We start from the raw sequence: 8,310 nt of genomic DNA, 5'->3' as shown, positions 1-8,310 counted from the left end.
TTCTTTACAACCACTATCGCAACGGCCTAACTCAGCCAAGTGAATACTATGGGCCAGATCGTAGTCTTACAACATTCTTTGTGATTGTCATGTGGTATGTAACGCCCGCAAGATAGGGCCAGATGATTAAAGAATAAAAAGATAATTATTCGTCATGATGATAAATAGATTTTTTAATAGAAGGTTATTTAGGATAAATAATCTAAACAAAAGTCATAGTATTCGTTAAACTGAGAGCGTGCACATAGAGAACGCCTAAATCTGACTTCACACGAGGAAATTATGATTTTTAGAAGTTTCATCATAGCAGTACACGACCCAGAAACTAAAATTAAAATCGATCGATTGTTAGGAAAAACAATCTAAATCAGGGTTGAAGATCTCTTCGTTACCTATCCGTCGATATAAAAACAGTCGAAAACGGATATTGTATGAGAGAGTTATGATTTTTATACGGACTTTGACAGTCTAAGCCTGTTAAAAATATAGCTTTAAAAATAAAGTAAAAATTTGTTAACGGGGTCTAAATGAAAGTTTTACATCTCGTCAATAGGTACGCGTGGATATAAAGAACGTCGAAAATGGAGCTCGTATGAATAAAATATGATTTTTTTTGAGATTTTGCTAAAGCGCACTCGCAGGCGCGCGACACACATCTGAAACTCCACGTAGAAAACGCCACATGTCACATATCTACCAGAGCCACATAAGAACCCTCGATCGGAGGCATGGCACACACCAGCCTTGTGCGCATCACAGACTTAAATATTACATGTGTTGTATAGTTGTGTTTAATATATATATATATATATATATATATATATATATATATATATATATATATATATTTATATATATATATATATATATATATATGCAACATGATGTAGTTATTACTTGATTAAACTATATATATATATATATATATATATATATATATATATATATATATATATATATATATATTATACTTAAAATATGATTGGGTAGTGAAGGGCTATGTGAGACAAATGAATAAGTGGTTTTGATAGGATAATGAAGATATGTGTGAAGTAATTAATGAGGGGCTGTGATAAGTTAGTAAAGGGCTATGCAAAATAATAAGTTGTGACCTGTTATGCTGTGACCAAAGTACTAAGATACTATTGTGCTCACCTAAAGTACTATTGTAATGTTGTGCCTAGAATATCGGGGAAAACCCTAACCAACTCGTCGAGTTGGCTAACTAACTCGTCGAGTTCCTTTAGCTCCTTCTCTCATTCAGACGCTTTTAAGCAAGACTAAGGCCACAAACTCTAGATCTAGCCTTCTAGGGTTGAGATACCACGTAAAGCTGCAAGCTTTACGTCCATGCATGGCATTTAGGGTCTACCTTTGCCAAAACAAGGTTAAACAAGTGGTTTAAGGCATGAATATTGGCCAAAGCTTGATAAAACTTGAGTCCTTAGGCCTAAAGGGCCTAATAGTGTCCAGATCTGAAGTCTCGACTTCAAAGCTTGCTCAAAACCAATAATGACTCAAGAAGAAGCTAGAAATGGCCATAAACTCTCTAATGGAGAGATGTAACAAAAAAGTGATCAAGGTAATGGCTTTTTACCTTCAAATGGCTGCTACAACTGAATGGATGCCTGATCTATAGACTCCTTCTTGTTCCAAACTCTTCACTCTTCAAGGAATGCACCAAAACCCAGACTCTCAAGATGGAAGGTAAGTCGATTAACGTTTGTCTCTGGTGATAAGGTGATGAAGGAGGTGGGGTAAAGGACATAAGGTCCTTTAAATAGGGTGCAAACCCTAAAAATTAGGGTTTTCACACTCAGTTCCAACTCGTCGAGTTGAGCCCTACAACTCGTCGAGTAGATTTGTAAAATTTCCTGGCCTCCTTGGTTTCTACACGACGAGTTGAGGCCTCCCAACTCGTCGAGTAGGTCCTACAATAAGCATAAAACCCCAAAATTCCATACCTACGAATCAAGATGTTACAATTCTCCTCCACTAGGATCAGACTTCGCCCTCGAAGTTATTCTCTGGAAATATCTATGGGTACTGCTCACACATCTCAGGCTCCGGCTCCCAAGACCACTCAGGTCCCCTCTGATGTTGCCACTGACCTTTAATCAAGGGAACCTCCTTGTTTCTCAAGATCTTTACTTTCTTATCCAATATCGCCCCCCCCGACCTCTCAATATAGTTCAGGCGATCATCAACTTGAATTTCCTCTAAAGGAACCAATGCCGCCCCGTCGGCTACACCCTTTCTCAGTTGGGACACATGGAATGTGTCACGAATCAGGCTCAACACCTCAGGTAGCTCCAACCGATAAGCTCTATTGTCCACTCGAGCACTTCCCCTGTAAGGACTAATGTATCTAGGGCCCAGCTTGCCCCGCTCCCTGAATCAAATCACCCTTTTCCATGGGCATACCTTCAAGAGAACAAAGTTGCTGAACTAGAACTCTAGCTCGGAATGCCTTCGCTCTGCGTAATTCTCCTGACGACTCTGAGCCGTCAGCAACCTCTGTCTGGCCTGTTGGATATGCTCTGTCGTCTTGAGCACTATCTTGGTGCTCCTTATCAAGACTCAGATCAAATCAAACACCCCGAGAATTGCATCTGAAAATCAAAACATAAAACGACTTTCCACAAGTTGATAAAAATCAATCAGAACCCTTCAGTCCGAAGAAAAATGAACCCTTCGCCATTGCAAAACCACTTCTGCCTCTCTAAAACCTAGAATCTATATTGGTCTGTTCCCTCGATAGACCGCCCATGCAAAGTCACCATGCCATTCGCTCGTCGAATAGCCGTCCTGACAAAGCACTTCCAACTATGATTAACTCAATGCGACTGATGGAAACGAGTCTTTAGCAATAATCACCTGCTGAACACTCATGCCCGTCATACCAGTCGATCCTGACCCAAAACCCAAAAGAAACGTAGGGGTCACCTCGCACCGAAGACCAACCACCGATACTACTATCAGAACCCATCTGAAGAATGAACCTCAATATTCTGCCCTCATACGCTAAAAGAATGATCTGCCGATCCTCATGGAAACCAAAATTTTACACTAGGTCCGACCCCTTGTTGGACAGAACCACTCTACTACAAAGCCTAGGACGATTCAGCTCCGACCCCGAGCTGAATGACCATGACTGACCGGAACTATTCACTGATATCCGCAAGCATAAGCCCCAACTACCTTCCCATGTTTATTCCAAATCCGAATGCAAGGTCGACTCCCGACCCAAAAGCTAAACCGCCCAAGGCTACCCTTAACACATTAAGCGACACAGATCTGTAGCCGTTCAATCCAACAGAGGTACCTCAACCAATCACATGGTACACACAATCACTAAGTTCGCCTTACCCCAGATAATATTACAATCGATCTGCAGTCACACATCACCTCCGACCTCTGTTGTCTATGACTTACTAATTCCATGCGTGATGTGGTCCTACCCAAGCCAAACAGACCGACCCACCCAGGTCTAACACACCAGATAGAAACCATAACTACTCAAAATGAAATCCATTTGAAACTCCGAAACCCCTACCTTCTCATCCTTTACACAGATAGAGCAGAACTCAAACATAAGAGTTTGGTCTGACAGCAAAATTGAACCCACTCATATCCAATCTGATACTCAACTCATTACCCGAGGTTCGCGTCTCTACGCATGCATTACACTCCAATCATTTTGACTTGCGACAACCCGTCCCTAAATCGGGATATAACGGTTCCCGAACATTGCTGAGACCTCAGTCTCGCACGTGGTCCGACCACCAGACTCCCAACGACTCAAATGGCAAGGCTACCCAGCCTAAGAGCCCTTATGTGTCACATATTGACTAGTGAATGCTACGGCTTCCAACAGTCTTACAACACTCTCTCACTGACTAGTGAATGCTACGGCTCCCTGCAGCCTTACAACACTCTCTCACTGACTAGTGAATGCTACGGCTCTCCGCAGTCTTACAACACTCTCTTAGTGACTAGTGAATGCTACGGCTCTCCGCAGTCTTACAACACTCCCTTACTTGCCCTAGACTCACCCCACGGTCCTTCCCGACAGTCCTAAGTGATTACTCCCACTTGGATTCATCCACTCTCTCTTACAACCCTACAACCGCTAGATTACCGAACAATCTTGTAACACCTGTTCCAGGTATCATTTAATTTTTCTAAGTTTTTACGGTTTTTTGCTTGGACTCAACAAGTTGGGGAGCTCCAACTCGTCGAGTAGAGATCATTTATGTAGATGCGGGATTTAGATCCTACTCGACGAGTCGGAAGGCCTCGACTCGACGAGTAGGTGCTGTAAAGGAAAACCCTAATTTTTAGGGTTTGCACCCTATATAAAGAACTTAATCCGCCTCTTGTGGCCTCCCTTACAACTTCATTACCCAGAGGAGAAACCGTAAGCTATTCTTTGTTGTTCCTTGTGCTTGAGAGGCTAAGAGAGGGTTTTTGGTACATTTTGTTGAAGGAGTCTGACGGTTGAGAAGCTTGGAACGGGAAGGAGATTGTAGATCCAACATCTACAACGTTTGGGCATCCATTTGAAGGTAACAAGATGTTACCTTGATCATTCTAGCATTAGATCCCCTTTTTCTTGGGTTTTAGGCCATTTTTAGTATATTTGTGAAGCTTTTTGGGTGTTGGGTAAGATCTAGAGTTGCAACTTCAGATCTGGACTCCTCTAAGTCCTTAGAGTTATAAAGTCACCGAATTTATCAAGCATTGGCCCTTATGTTTGGCTAAAACCCCTCCCTTAGCTTGGGTTTGGCATTTAAGAGCTTGTATGTATGTAAAGTTTGCAACTTTACGTGGAAACCATGCCTTAGGAGGCTAGATCTGTAATATGGAGCTTTGGGGTAGCTTAAAAACGTCTGAACACAAAAAGGACTGAAGGAACTCGTCGAGTCCCTTAGCCAACTCGATGAGTCGGGTAGTGTCACAACCCGAAATTTTATATCATGTACAGTCAAACACTTCATTGAAAGTCAAACTCATTCCTGCTATCATTTAGCACAATTTAGAGTCTGTTTGAGCGTTCTGAGCCTTGTACACTTAAGGAATAAGTGTCGGGGTTTATCTGCTGGATCTATAGTGCAAAGAACGAGCCTGAAACACCCTGACCTGGAGTTCACGGCCACCACATGGGAGTTTACGGCCGTAAACTCCAGGTGGGCCGTAAACTCCACCTAATATGATGAAAGGGTGGCCATTAGTTCATTACTTTCATTCCCTTGGGCCGTAAACACATAAGGAAATGGTCCTTAGGCCGTAAACACATAAGGAAATGGTCCTTAGGCCGTAAACTCTATAAAGAGGTGATATTGTGCCCCTAATGCTTCCTAATGACTAGAACTTAGCTTAGTACCAATCACCATTGAACTAGGAACCTCAAAACATCAAAATGGTACTTCCCACCATGAGTTTATGGCCGTAAACTCATGGGGAAGTGGTCCCCAGGCCGTAAACACAAGTTAAGGTCATTCTTGGATCTTAAACTCACCTAGCCTCTTGTTTAGCCTTGGAACACTTAACCACTTAAGACATCATAGATTTAAGCCTCAAATGGAGACCCATTAGAGAGTTTACGGCTAGGAGTAAACTCCCCTGGGTCGTAAACTCCATCAAGTATGGTCCATAGACCATAAACTCAATAGCAATGCCTTGCACTCCTTTGTTGCAACCCAATAGACCATAAACTCAATAGCAATGCCTTCCACGCGTTAGAATGTTATACTTGCCTAATTAGTGTTATAATCACTAATTGTTTATATACATATATCTTTATATGTTATTAGGATCATTGTGTGTGTCTTAGTCTTCACTTGACACCAAGCACTTGTCCGACACTTCCATCCGATCCACTCGCTACAGGTGAGTTCATACCCCTTAATCAATCTTTTAAATGTTTTTTAAATGCTTTTATGGGGGGGGGGGGGGGAGGGGAATACAAGTTGAATCATACTAGTTATTATATCAATCACATGTGATTTATAACTAGTATACAAATGGATTTTCTACACTTTTTAGCTGTTTTACCGAGCATATTACTTCGAATGACTTTCCAAAACGTTTTTACTTGTTTAAATCTCTTTATCAAACTGTATTACACACTGTATGTTTCCTTTCAGAATCTGTTACAGTTGTGTTTCAAACAGAGGTTTTCTTACGCTTAAACTGTCTTGTCAAACTGTTTTCAAATCGTTTTATAAACTGACATCAAGTCATAAATTCTTATTTATTAAACTTTTCAAAGGTTTTTCAAAACTTCTTTTATACTTTTATATTGTCAAATGAATGCCTATATATGTATAGTTATATAACTAATGTTTAAAGGACTTAGAACGGCTAGCTCGCCTTATCTCCTTTTCCTCGTTGGGATGTGGCTTTAGGGTATCGGTTATCCGTCCGAAGGTCGTCTAAATATTAGTTATATATCATGTATACATATATAGTCATAAAAGTTCCATCAGTCAATTCAGTACCTTTGGGTAGCAAAGGTATACTTCCGATTATACTCGTACGTTACTAGTAACTATAATAGGTATAGTTAGGAGATACTACTTACCATTCCTAGTACAAGGAATCACACAAGAGTCAGTTCATTCATGAGTCTATGCGAATACATGCTATATGAAGAGATACTATTACATGGATACTTTTACATAGATACGATTACATATATGTTGTATGAAGAGATACTATTACATGGATACTCTTACATAGATACGATTAGATAAATACTATATGATGAGATACTATTACATATTATATGAGTAGATACTATTATATACGCTTCGGGACTTACCATTCCACACCCAAGGCTGTTAACTACAGTAGGGAAAATGCACATCGGCAGGTGGCTACGGTTGTACTGTTCGGCGAGTTTCCACGCCGTGAATATCCTAGTGCAAAAGGATATAATTTCAGTTATTATATTATTTTCCTTATTACCTTTACTGTGTGTCACATTCACATGATCGATGAGGTAGATTAGATTTGAATAATAATAGTTGTACAAGGAAAAATCTTCACTTATGTAGAGGCTCATACTTTCAAAACATTCGGGTCTTGGTAGAAGACTACTTTTTATACTAGTAGGAAATATGGGATTTTCTAGGGTTTTCACACTTATACCAAATGTTTCATTAAACATTCGCCAATCTTTCATAACAGGTTTTCAAAGTAATGACATTAAAATACTTATGAATTCACCAGCTTTATTGCCGATACTCGCTTTCAAAATAACTTGTATTCTTAGGTCACAAATAGACAGGTACCGATGCAAAGTTTAGAGAAGACGGAGCAGTCAAGACTCGTCTTTTATTTTGAGTATTCATTATGTTGTTTTATACTATGAAAGAACAAACTTGTAAGTAAAATTATACTATTAATGCAATGGATGATGTTGTTGCTTGTTTACTACTTTACATTGTTGTGATACATTACATGACGTCCTCCACCCCAGAACGTTTCTGCCGTTCTCGGTTTTGGAGTGTGACAGATTGGTATCAGAGCATTGTTTATAGTGAATTGAGTATATCAACCCATAAAAGATATACTAACTATAAAGACAATGGGATTAAAACACTCTGACCAAGAGTTAATACTTTTAAATAATAAAATATTTAATAAAGTATACGTGCCTGCATTCATACTAAAATCAGTGTCACAATGACAAGAACAAAAGTATTACGATTGTTGAATATCACAAGTAAGCTCGGGGATGTATGGTCAGTCCTGGGAGTGGCATAGCCTGATCAAATATGCTGGTCCGAGGAGTGATTAGCATATGCCCAAGAATGGTTGTGATGTGGCAACAAGTCTAAAAACTTACCAACACTACCATAATGAAATACCATAGGGGTATTTGGTGTTATCATAATTACTTATATGAGAATTAAAGGTCTTTATCAATAAGTCAATAGTTGCAAAGTGGATACATTAAGATTATATGTATCTAGGACGTCATAGACTCAGAATATGTGAATCTTTGCTTTACTTCCTGTCCTCGTTTGGTTGTGGGCTTAGAGTTAGGGTCGCTTATTCGAAGGTCTATCCTGTCCTGAATACATATAACTAGTATGCACTAAATAAGTATTGAAGTATCTGATAAAGATCATCTTATAATTATCTAATTAGTACGTCTATTTAGTTATTTCTTATATCCCTTTTCTCGCGTAGATATCATGGCTGGATTCCATCCCCACGGCAACCCATACTACCCTAACCACGGCAATGCTGGATGGCTCGGAGAGGAGCCAGAGAATGATCACCCAATCCCTATGGATG

This window comes from Lactuca virosa, chromosome 7 (genome assembly GCF_052849685.1).
Source record: "Lactuca virosa cultivar CGN04683 chromosome 7, Lactuca_virosa_CGN04683_v6, whole genome shotgun sequence".
In the NCBI taxonomy this organism is placed as follows: Eukaryota; Viridiplantae; Streptophyta; class Magnoliopsida; order Asterales; family Asteraceae; genus Lactuca; species Lactuca virosa.
The sequence above is the reverse complement of the archived record's forward strand: the minus strand, read 5'-3'. Positions refer to the sequence as shown.